Below are 12,734 nucleotides of genomic sequence, written 5' to 3' on the forward strand. Positions count from 1 at the left end.
CAGGGAAGAGCCCATGCTGTGGCTTCCCACTGTGCCACAGTTTGACCCACTTTCCTGAGATTTAGGCTTGCTGTGGGGGGAGGTGACCTTCTCTGGCCAGCTCCTATAGCACCAAGATAACTTGAAGGATTTTAAAAACACTGAAAAGAGGGGAATAAAAGCTGAGGTGTAATACTAGTTCCTGAATGATATTAAGATAACTCCTTGGTTGCCCATTACCTATCAGTGCCCTGAGATAGCAGGAGCAAAGGTATGCTTCACTTCTGCCAGGAAGTGTGCCATGCCTTGAGGCAGAATCCCCAGCCTGCTGCCACCCAGCTGCTTGGGAGCACAATACTCACCAGCCAGTGTCCTGCCTGGAGGAAGGCTGCCTTAAGGCAGAAGTGCACAAGCTACAAAGGTTGCCGTGAGTGCATTAAATAAAGACATTTGCAAGTCTGAGAGACCCAAACTTCTGTGGCCTGATGAATTTCTTCACCTTTTTCTGACACTTGCCAAAGAAAGCACTATTTTGTTTTTACATGTGGTGGGCTCATTGCAGGCAGGGCTCCTTCCCTTCCTCCTCCAAGACATTTGCAGCTCAGTATTGTCTGTGAAGATGAATGAACTAAGACCCACTTGGCAGAGGACTCAGAAACCCACCACTTTTGAGGTGCCTGTATGTATCTCGCAAGGTCCATTCCCTTCCTCCCTGTCAAAGGGAGCCGTGCAGCTGATGCTGTTTCTGGTCCTGATCCTGCCTTCCCTTGGCAGAGATGCGGCTCCTCATCGTGCCTGGATGAAGTTCCTCCCTCGCCCCACCTGCTTCTCATTGCTGCCTCCATTTCCTGCGCTCCTGCCTCACACATGCCTCAGTTTTTCTCCCCTTATACCACCTCGCAGATCATTTCTATATATGTTTTCACACTGTGTTCAGGAGGGCTTCCTCCGCAGTAAATGTACCTTTTTTTAAAAAAAAAAAAAATTCATTAATAATAATCCAATGGAGGTCACAGCTATACAATACCAAATCATGCCAAATCACATACACTCAAAAAAGCCAATTAATCAATTCCGAATTCAATGTTTTTGGATGACTTCCCGTGTTCCGGTTATCTGGAGTTGATGTTAATCCTTGGTCCTGCTCCAATTCTCTTAATTAGTCCAAATTCCACAATTCCGATCTTAATCCTTGGTAGCCACTGGTGTGATGACTTTCATTTGTAATAATAATAATAATTTATTATTTATACCCCGCCCATCTGGCTGGGTCCCCACAGCCACTCTGGGTGGGTTCCAACAAAACATTAAAATACAATAACCTATTAAACATTAAAAGCTTCCCTGAACAGGGCTGCCTTTAAATGTCTTCTAAAAGTTTGGTAGTAATTTTTCTCTTTGACATCTGGTGGGAGGGCATTCCACAGGGCGGGCGCCACTACCGAGAAGGCCCTCTGCCTGGTTCCCTGTAACTTGGCATCTTGCAGCGAGGGAACCGCCAAAAGGCCCTCGGCGCTGGACCTCAGTGTCCGGGTAGAACGATGGAGGTGGAGACGCTCCTTCAGGTATCCTGAACCGAGGCCGTTTAGGGCTTTAAAGGTCAGCACCAACACTTTGAATTGTGCTCGGAAACGTACTGGGAGCCAATGTAGGTCTTTCAAGACCAGTGTTATATGGTCTCAGCGGCCGCTCTCAGTCACCATTCAAGCTGCCGCATTCTGGATTAATTGTAGTTTCTGGGTCAGCTTCAAAGGTAGCCCCACATAGAGCGCCTTGCAGTAGTCCAAGCAGAAGATAACCAGAGCATGCACCACTCTGGTGAGACAGTCCGCGGGCAGGTAGGGTCTCAGCCTGCGTACCAGATGGAGCTGATAAACACCTGCCCTGGACACAGAATTGACCTGTGCCTCCATGGACAGCTGTGATTCCAGAATGACTCCCACGCTGCGCACCTGGTCCTTCAGGGGCACAGTTACCCCATTCAGAACCAGGGAGTCTTCCACACCTGCCCGCCTCCTGTCCCCCAAAACAGTACTTCTGTCTTGTCAGGATTCAACCTCAAACTGTTAGCCGCCATCCATCCTCCAACCGCCTCCAGACACTCACACAGGACCTTCACCGCCTTCACTGGTTCCAATTTGAAAGAGAGGTAGAGCTGGGTATCATCCGCATACTGATGAACACCCAGCCCAAACCTCCTGATAATATCTCCCAGCAGCCGCATGTAGATGTTGAAAAGCATGGGGGAGAGGACAGAACCCTGAGGCACCCCACAAGTGAGAGCCCAGGTTTCTGAACACTCATCCCCCACCACCACTTTTGGAACTCGACCCAGGAGGAAGGAGCGGAACCACTGTATAACAGTGCCCCCAGCTCCCAGCCCCTCTAGACGGTCCAGAAGGATGTTATGGTCGATGGTGTCAAAAGCCACTGAGAGATCCAGCAGAACTAGGAAACAGCTCTCACCTTTGTCCCTAGCCCGCAGGAGATCATCGGCCACTGTGACCAAGGCAGTTTCAGTCCCATGATGAGGCCTGAATCCCGTCTGGAAGGGATCCAAATGGTCCGCTTCTTCCAGGCGTGCCTGGAGTTGTTCAGCAACCACTCGCTCAATCACCTTGACCAAGAATGGAAGATTTGAGACTGGGTGATAGTTGGCCATATTGGCAGAATCTAAATATGTTTTTTTAAGAAGCGGTTTGATAACCACCTCTTTCAGCGGGTCTGGGAAGGCTCCCTCACAGAGAGAAGCATTCACCACCCCGCAGAGCCCATCGCCCAGCCCTTCCCGGCTAGCTTTTATTAGCCAGGATGGGCAAGGATCAAGGAGACAGGTGGTGGTTTCCTTTGTCCAAGCAGCCTGTCCACATCCTCAGAGGTAACAGATTGGACTTGATCCCACACAACTTGACTAGACAGAACTCTAGCACTCTCCTGCCCTGGCCCTGCTCCCACGGTGGAGTCTACCTCTTCCCGAATCTGAGCGACTTTATCTGCAAAGAACTTTGCAAAATCATTGCAGGAGATCATGTGTCCCGTACTGGGCCCCGATGTAGCAGCTGGTTCTGCTAAATTGTGAACCATCTGAAAAAGTCTCCTGCTGCTGTTTTCTGCAGATGCAATAGAGACGGTGAAGAAAGTCTTCTTCGCCGTCACTACCGCCACTTGATAGGCTCGACATTGAGCTCTAACCTGTGTCTGATCCAATTCAGAATGAATTATCCGCCACCGGCGCTCTAGCCGTCTCAACAATTGTTTCATTGCCCTCAGATCCGTGGAAAACCACGGGGCTGTCCAGGCTTCATGGTGCTTTGGAGCCAGACAGTCAATAGCCCTGGTTAACTTCGCATTCCAGCGGGCCACCAGGGAATCAGCTGAAAGGCCATCAACATGGGATAAAGCATCCCCTACCACTCTCTGGAAACCATTTGGATCCATTAAGTGGTGGGAGCGGACCATCCAAATCGGTCCCACCTCCCTGAAGAGGGGAAGGGTCGTGGAGATGTCAAGTTGCACCAGGAAGTGATCTGACCATGGCACTTCTTTCATTTTGCTTTTACTTAGTGTCAGATCACCAACATCCATAGAGGTAAATACCAGGTCCAAGGCATGTCTGTGGCTATGGGTTGGGCCAGACTTATTCAGGGACAGCCCCATGGAGGCCATGCTTTCCAGGAAGTCCCGAGCGGCCCCTTGTAAGGTCCTGTTGGCATGGATGTTAAAATCCCCTAGGACAATCAAACTAGGTGTCTCCAGGAGAACATCCGCCATGACCTGAAGCAGCTCGGGCAGGGAATCCTGGGTGCAGCGGGGAGGTCGGTACACCAAAAGGAATCCTGTACTGCTTCTATTGCCCAACTTCCATAACATGCACTCAGAGAACTGGGTCTTCCCAATAGGACGCCTGGTGCAAACTAATGACTTCCTAAAAATCACTGCAACCCCCCTCCCCGCCCACAAGGCCTGGGTTGCTGTGCGTAAGAGAAACCTGGTGGACAAGCAACGGCAAGGACAGGCCCATCTGCTTCATCCAACCACGTCTCTGTTACAAATGCCAGGTCAAGTCCTCCATCCACGATCAAGACATGGATGGCAGTGGTCTTATGAATCATTGACCTGGCATTGCACAGCAGCACCTTCAGATCATAGAATCATAGAATCATAGAGTTGGAAGAGACCACAAGGGCCATCGAGTCCAACCCCCTGCCAAGCAGGAAACACCATCAGAGCACTCCTGACATATGGTTGTCAAGCCTCTGCTTAAAGACCTCCAAAGAAGGAGACTCCACCACACTCCTTGGCAGCAAATTCCACTGTCGAACAGCTCTTACTGTCAGGAAGTTCTTCCTAATGTTTAGGTGGAATCTTCTTTCTTGTAGTTTGCATCCATTGCTCCGTGTCCGCTTTTCTGGAGCAGCAGAAAACAACCTTTCTCCCTCCTCTATGTGACATCCTTTTATATATTTGAACATGGCTATCATATCACCCCTTAACCTCCTCTTCTCCAGGCTAAACATGCCCAGCTCCCTTAGCCGTTCCTCATAAGGCATCGTTTCCAGGCCTTTGACCATTTTGGTTGCCCTCCTCTGGACACGTTCCAGTTTGTCAGTGTCCTTCTTGAATTGTGGTGCCCAGAACTGGACACAGTACTCCAGGTGTGGTCTGACCAGAGCAGAATACAGTGGCACTATTACTTCCCTTGATCTAGATGCTATACTCCTATTGATGCAGCCCAGAATTGCATTGGCTTTTTTAGCTGCCGCGTCACACTGTTGGCTCATGTCAAGTTTGTGGTCAACCAAGACTCCTAGATCCTTTTCACATGTACTGCTCTCAAGCCAGGTGTCACCCATCTTGTATTTGTGCCTCTCATTTTTTTGGCCCAAGTGCAATACTTTAGATTTCTCCCTGTTAAAGTTCATCTTGTTTGTTTTGGCCCAGTTCACTAATCTGTCAAGGTCGTTTTGAAGTGTGATCCTGTCCTCTGGGGTGTTAGCCACCCCTCCCAGTTTGGTGTCATCTGCAAATTTGATCAGGATGCCCTTGAGTCCATCATCCAAGTCGTTGATAAAGATGTTGAATAAGACCGGGCCCAAGACAGAACCCTGTGGCACCCCACTAGTCACTCTTCTCCAGGATGAAGAGGAACCATTGATGAGCACCCTTTGGGTTCGGTCAGTCAGCCAGTTACAAATCCACTGAGTGGTAGCATAGTCAAGACCGCATTTTACCAGCTTCTTTACAAGAATATCATGGGGCACCTTGTCAAATGCCTTGCTGAAATCAAGGTAGGCTACATCCACTGCGTTCCCTTCATCTACCAGGCTTGTAATTCTGTCAAAAAACGAGATCAGGTTAGTCTGACAGGACTTATTTTTCAGAAATCCATGCTGACTATTGGTGATCACAGCATTCCTTTCTAGGTGCTCACAGACTGTTTGCTTAATGATCTGCTCCAGAATCTTCCCTGCTATTGATGTCAGACTGACTGGGCGGTAATTATTTGGGTCCTCTCTTTTCCCCTTTTTGAAAATAAGGACAACATTTGCCCTCCTCCAGTCTGCCGGGACTTTGCCTGTTCTCCAGGAATTCTCAAAGATGACTGCCAGTGGTTCTGAGATCACATCTGCCAGTTCTTTTAATACTCTTGGATGCAGTTCATCTGGCCCTGGAGACTTGAATACATCTAAACTAGCCAAATATTCTTGTACTATCTCCTTAGTTATTCTGGGCTGTGTTTCCTTTGCTGAATCATTTGCTCCAAATTCTTCAGGTCGGGCATTGTTTTCTTTATCGGAGAAGACTGAGGCAAAGAAGGCATTGAGGAGTCCAGCCCTTTCTGTGTCCCCTGTTTGCATTTCACCATCTTCTCCTCTGAGTGACCCCACTGTTTCTTTGTTCTTCCTTTTGCTACGAACATACCCATAAAAGCCTTTTTTGTTGCTTTTAACCTCTCTAGCAAGCCTGAGTTCATTCTGTGCTTTAGGTTTTCTGACTTTGTGTCTACACGTGCTGGCTATTTGTTTGAATTTTTCTTTGGTGGTTTCCCCCCTTTTCCATTTTTTGTACACATCCTTTTTAATCTTAATTCAGTTAAAAGTTCTTTAGATAGCCACCCTGGCTTCTTTAGGCACCTTCCATGTTTCCGTCTCATTGGTATTGCCTGATGTTGTGCTTTTACTATCTCCCTCTTAACAAACTCCCAGCCATCATGAACTCCCTTTCCTTTAAGTATTGCTGTCCATGGGATCTCACCCAGCACTTCCCTAAGTTTTATGAAGTCGGCTTTCTTAAAGTCAAGAAATTGAGTCCTAGTATGCTTGGCTGCTCCTTTCCGCTGTATAGTAAACTTCAGAAGAGCATGATCACTCGCGCCTAATGATCCATCCACATCTACCCCACTAACCAGGTCATCAACACTGGTTAGGACCAGATCTAAAATGGCTGTTCCTCTTGTTGCTTCTCCCACTTTCTGGACAATTAAGTTGTCTGCAAGGCCAGTGAGGAATCTGTTTGACCTTATGCTCTTGGCTGAATTTGACATCCAACAAATATCCGGGTAATTGAAGTCCCCCATTACTACTATCTCCCTTCCTTTTGCATGCTTGGCCATCTGTTCCAGGAAGGCATCATCTATGTCCTCCGTTTGGCTTGGGGATCTATAGTAAACTCCCACAATGAGGTCTCTGTTATTCTTCTCTCCCTTAATTTTGACCCAAATGCTCTCACTTTGGCTTTGAGGTTCTAAATCTTGGATTTCTTCACAGGTATACACATCCCTGACATATAACACCACTCCTCCTCCTTTCTTGTCTGGTCTGTTTCTCTGAAATAGATTGTATCCCCCCATTATTACATTCCAATCGTGGGAGTTATCCCACCAGGTTTCAGTGATGCCTATTATGTCATATTTAGTTTGCTGTACCAAGAGCTCAAGCTCATCTTGTTTATTTCCCATGCTTTGCGCATTAGTGTACAGACATTGAAGTCCATTAATCATTCCCCCGTGTCTCTTATTTAAGGATTTTTTCCTCCCACCACTAGGTCCGCGTGCTGTTTGCTCCATTTGGTCTATGACATTTGGATGATCATCTTCATTAATTGATAGACTCCTACCTTCAGGAGCACTGTCTCCCTCCCCCACATTAGTCAGTTTAAAGCCCTCCTGATGAGGTTTCTGAGGTTTTTGGCAAAAACATTTCTCCCAACCGTTGTGAGGTGCAGCCCATCACTTGCCAGAAGTCCATCTTCAAGAAACTGCAGTCCGTGATCTAAGAATCCAAACCGTTCCTGTTTACACCATTTGCGAAGCCAGCTGTTCACTTCCACTATTTTTCCCTCTCTCCCTGGGTCACGTCGTTCAAATGGGAGGACAGACGAGATGACAATTTGTGCATTTAGTTGCTTCAATTTCCTGCCGAGAGCCTCGTAGTCTCTTTTGATCTTCTGGAGGCTATTGCTTGCAGTGTCATTGGTTCCCACATGAACCAAGAGGAAGGGGTATTTGTCAGTGGGTTTTATGATTCCTTGCAGTCGTTCAGTTACATCTTGGATCTTAGCCCCGGGGAGACAGCACACTTCCCGAGACATCTTGTCAGGCCCACAGATCACTGCTTCTGTTCCCCTCAGTAGGGAATCCCCTATCACCACTACACGCCTCCTATTAGGTTTGGTCGGGGTTCTTCCGTGAGCTGTCCGTTCTAAGGTCGCCTGCACATTCCCTGAGGACTGACTTTGCTGCTCGTCTTCATATACCTGATCGACTGTAATGAGGGAGAGATCCTCAAATGGAGTCTGCTCTTCGTCTTCCATGCTAGGGGAGAGGACCTCAAAGCGATTGTGTATTTCTAAACAATCAGAGTGAACTCTGGGCCTCCTACTTCTTTGAGTCACGTTTCTCCATATATCTGGCTCCTGTGTTGATGAACTAGCCTCCTTCTCAGGGGAGTCCCCTGTCTCCTCCTTGGTGGGGACGGTGTGCTCTGTTGCTTCCAAGAAGAGCTCCAGCTCTCTAATTCTTTGGAGCGTAGCTACACGTTCCTCCAGTTGCTGGACTTTGTCTTTTAAAAGGGCAATCAACATGCAATTGCTGCAGGTAAAGCTGCCTGCAACCTTTGGCAAGATGGCAAACATTGCGCAGGAATCGCAGGCGACTGCAGCTGTTCCCTCCCCTTCCATCTTGAGATCGTGTCGTTGGGGGTGGCTACAGAGGTCCTCCATCATAAAAAGCTTGAAGACTGTTGGTATTAAAGGGTTAAGAAGCTCTAGTCAAGACGCTCTAATCACTAAGCAGCTGGAGGTCGTTAAGCTTCCAGGAATGTGAGTTTGTATAAATAGTCAACTCACTTGTGTGTTTGCCTCTTCCCCTTTTCCCCCTTCCTTTTCTTTTGGGGCGTGTTTGCTGAAATGTGTGATTCTTCACCAGGGTTTTTGTTTTGTGTAAATAAACCTTTTATTTGAGTTCCAAACCGCTTGCTCCAAGATTCCTTTATTGAAAAGATGCTGACTCTCCAGCCCTTCTTGAGCCGCTGTGCGAAAAGCTCTGCTGTAATGGAACGTTGTCGCATCGGAAGCGCACTGGACATTTGATAAGCATTAAACTAATTAAAGTTTAATGGGACAGGTTATGGATGTTTGTACGTCAAGAAGGAGATAAGGAGTGCAGTTCAGAGTGTTTTATGCAAGGACTAGAGCGAAGACAGAAGCGGTTGCAGACAACTAAAGCCTTCAAAGCAGCTTGAGTCCTGCAACGTGCCTAGGAAAAGTTTTAAAGAGGCACTGCGCAGTTTGTACTCGCTGGAAGACGTCTTATTCCTCGAGGAGCCACATCAGCAGCTGGGAGACGGTCTACAGGTCTGTGAGTATCGTTCCTAAGCCCCAGGGAGGATGGCAGAGTCCCAGGAAAGTTTTACTGTCCCATTTACGCGACTCAGTGGGAAAAATTGGCAAGATTGGAAGGCTAGAGTAAGGGTTTGGTTGCAAGCAAAAGAGTTGTGGAGTTGTACTGAAGCACCGCCTTTACAGGCAGCTGCAGACGCGTCTGCAGAAGACAAAGCAGCAGCGGCAGCTTCACAGAAACGCGACAGGAAAGCCCAAGGTCTACTAGTTTTGGCAGTGGGACCAGAGCAAATGCCTTATGTTTCTGAGTTAAAGAACACACATGAGGTCTGGACGGTTCTGCAGCGGTTAAATTCCAGAAACACTGCAGGGGCCAAGATCCATGCTACAAGATGTTTGTTTGATTTACGTCTCCAACCGGGAGCGTGTGTGAAAGAACATATTGCCAAAATGGTGTCTGCCTTTAATCAACTAAGACAGCTGGGCATTCCTTTCTCTATGGAGCAGCAGTCATACATTTTGTTGTCTTCTCTTGATAAAAGCTATGAGACTCTAGCTTTAACTTTGGAAGCTATGCCTTCGTCTGAATTAACCCTTGAATACATTTCTTCTCGACTTGCTGATGAACAGGATAAAAGGCAAAGAGAAAGAGGTTTGTCTTCAAAGGGGAGTTATGCTGTGCCTAAGAGTGGGGATGCTGAGTTTGAGAACACAGTAAATGCTTTCGCAGCTAGACACTGTTTTCGCTGTGGTTCCTCTTCCCATTTAATCAGGAATTGTACAGGTGAACCTGGCCAAGATAGCACCAAGGCCGTTGCCCCTAGTTACCAGACAAGGAGTTCCAGGGGACGTCGAAGAAGAGGAGGAGGTCGTGGCTACTCCCACAGCACACAGCACATGGCTTCAGCAATGGCGTTGATGCAAGGGCGTGGCCAAGGCAGCAATCTACGCTGGTTGATCGACAGTGGTGCATCTCATCACCTGGTGGCGCCATCTAGTGTCCGTTTGCAGAATTGCAGACATTTGCAAACCCTTAAAGTTGTGACAATGGCAGATTCAACTAAACGTTCCTTAGAGACTGTAGGCACAGTGTTTTTGAAGTGTTTGCAAACAGATATTGATGCCTACGTGCTAAAGGGAATGAAGGGGTGTATTTTGTCTGTGTCAGAACTTGATAGAAATGGGTTTAAAACTGTGTTTGAAAATGGGGTTTGCACTATTTCAAAGAATAACGTATCTCTTTTGCAGGTGGAATGCAGAAATGGGTTATATTATTTTGAGACAAGTCCAGATGAAGTTGAACAGGTTCATGCTGGTTGTGTGAACACGCCTACCCATAATTCTTGTGTTCATTTATGGCATCGCCGTTTGGGACATATTAATTTTCAGTATGTTAAAAGACAACCTGAATTATCAGAAGGGTGCAAATTGAACAAATGTACTAAGTATTTGGATTGTACTGCATGCAAAAGGGCGAAGGTTCATAGATGCAGCTATCCCAGTTCAAATAGGAAATCTGACAAAGTATTTCAACTTGTGCATATGGACCTATGTGGCCCAATGCCTGTTGCTAGCATGGGAGGTTCGAGGTATGCACTGTGTCTCTCAGATGACAAAACAAAGGTTACATGGTTTTTTCCTCTCAAAACAAAAGCAGATACTGCAGAAACAGTTAAAAATTGGGTTCATGCAGTAGAACTTGAATTCGGTACTAGAGTTCTTGCTTTTCAGACAGACAGAGGGTCAGAATTTACCGGGTCTGTGTTGCAGAATTTCTTTAAGAAAAAGGGAATTAAGCATCGTCTGTCTACACCTTATTCCCCCCAAGAGGGAGGCGTGGCCGAACGTAAAAACAGGGTTCTGCAAGAGTTGGCAAACTCTATGTTGCTTGATGCTAAACTTCCTCAAAGTTACTGGGCGGAAGCCTGGCAGACGGCTACTCATGTTCTGAACCGAGTATATAATTCGGTAATTGATACTACGCCATATTTTGCTTTATATGGGAAGAAGCCCAAAGTTAATTACTTTCGGGTGTTTGGATCTCAAGCCTATGTACTTATCCCAAAAGCGTTAAGGAAAAAGGGAAGTCCAAGGGCTAGGAAACTCATCTTTTGTGGGTACGAACCACATGCCAAATCTTGGAGGTTCGTGAACCCAGATGGAGATACTACAAGAGTGGTCCTCAGTAGGAGCGCTGAATTTTGTGAGCAATCCGGATGGACTCACTTACATGCCAACCCTGACATTTTGAGAGATGATTTAGGCATTTATGCTGAGAAAGAAAGTCCAGAGGATGATGAGCCAGAAGGGGATGGTGCACATGGTTCAGATGCAGATTCTGACCAGGCACAAGGTTCTTCTCCTAAGGTAGAAAAGCCAGAATCTAAAAGTGTTCCAACATCGCCAGTCATTAGGCCTAGCAGACAGCAAAAGCGAAGCAGGTCGCCTGCAACACCAAGCCCAAGGGAGGTATCTAAACGGAGGTCTTTATCCCTAGAGGCACGTCCAGACATAAAGTCTGAGACAGATTCTGACAGCCAACGGTCAGAGGGGGCACAAGAGGAGCAATTGCGCAGGTCAAAACGTGCCACAAAGGGCAAGCCGCCAGAGCGGTTTAAGGTGACAAGTGTATACGTAAATATGGCACAGTGTGAGCCAGATAGCTATGTAGAGGTACAACAGCTTCCAAGCTCAGAAGCCGCAAAGTGGCAGGAAGCAATGGAAAAAGAGATGGCTTCAATGAAGTCTCTCGGTGTGTTTACAAGTACAGAGCTTCCAGAAGGGCAACAAGCTGTAGGTTGTCGATGGGTATATCGTTTAAAGCCCACAACTACTGAGGAGTTGCAATATAAAGCCCGACTAGTTGCAAAAGGGTTTTCACAGCGCAAAGGAGTTCACTATTCTCAAATTTATGCCCCTACTTCAAGACCAGAGTCATTAAGAATGCTTTTAGCCTCTTCAGCTAAGAAGGGAAATAAGCTGTTTCATTTTGATGTCAATGTGGCTTATTTAAATGCAGACTTACAGGAGGAAGTCTATATGACACCACCGCCAGGTTTTGAAGGAGACAAGCCAAACCAGGTCTGGCGCCTACACAAATCCATTTATGGGTTGAAACAGTCCGCCCGTAATTGGAATTCCTGCTTAAACGATGCTCTAGAGAGCATGGGGTTCAGAAAGAGCGCAGCAGATGCGTGTCTTTATCTAAAAGGCTCGGGATGTGAACAAGAAGCAGTCTTGATATTTGTTGACGATTTATTATACAGTGGAAAGGACGATAAACTTGCACAACAATTTGCCACAAAGCTTGGAGAAAGGTTTCAGATAAAATCACTAGGCAATGTATCTGTTTATCTTGGAGTTAAAATTCAGCAAGATGAAAATGGGAACTATTGGCTCAGCCAAGAAGCTAAGATCCAGCAGTTGCTGGAAAGGTTTAAAATGGACAACTGTGCTGGTGTTAAAACCCCAATGGAGTTAAGTTACACAAAGGATGCTCAAACTGAGCAACAGACAGAGTTCTGTAATCCCGGGGTTTATCAGTCAGCGATAGGCAGTCTACTCCACATTGCACAATGGACTCGGCCCGATATAACATATGCTGTCAACATGCTGTGTAGACAAGCTGAAAAACCATCAATGCATGCTTGGCAAGGAGTAAAAAGAGTTTTAAGGTATCTCCAAACTACCAAAAGGTTTCGCTTAAAACTATCAGCAGAGGGCAGCACACAACTTGAATGTTGGGCCGACAGCAGTTGGGCTGATGCTGGACCAGATAGAAAATCAGTGTCAGGAATGGCGATAAAATTTGGAAATGCACTAATTGGTTGGAGATCAAGAAAACAATCACTTATAGCTTTAAGTTCAACTGAATCTGAGTTCAATGCATTATCAGATGTATGTAGAGAACTGGAATT

Source organism: Podarcis bocagei (assembly GCF_964188305.1).
Source record: "Podarcis bocagei genome assembly, chromosome: W".
NCBI classification, from domain to species: domain Eukaryota; kingdom Metazoa; phylum Chordata; class Lepidosauria; order Squamata; family Lacertidae; genus Podarcis; species Podarcis bocagei.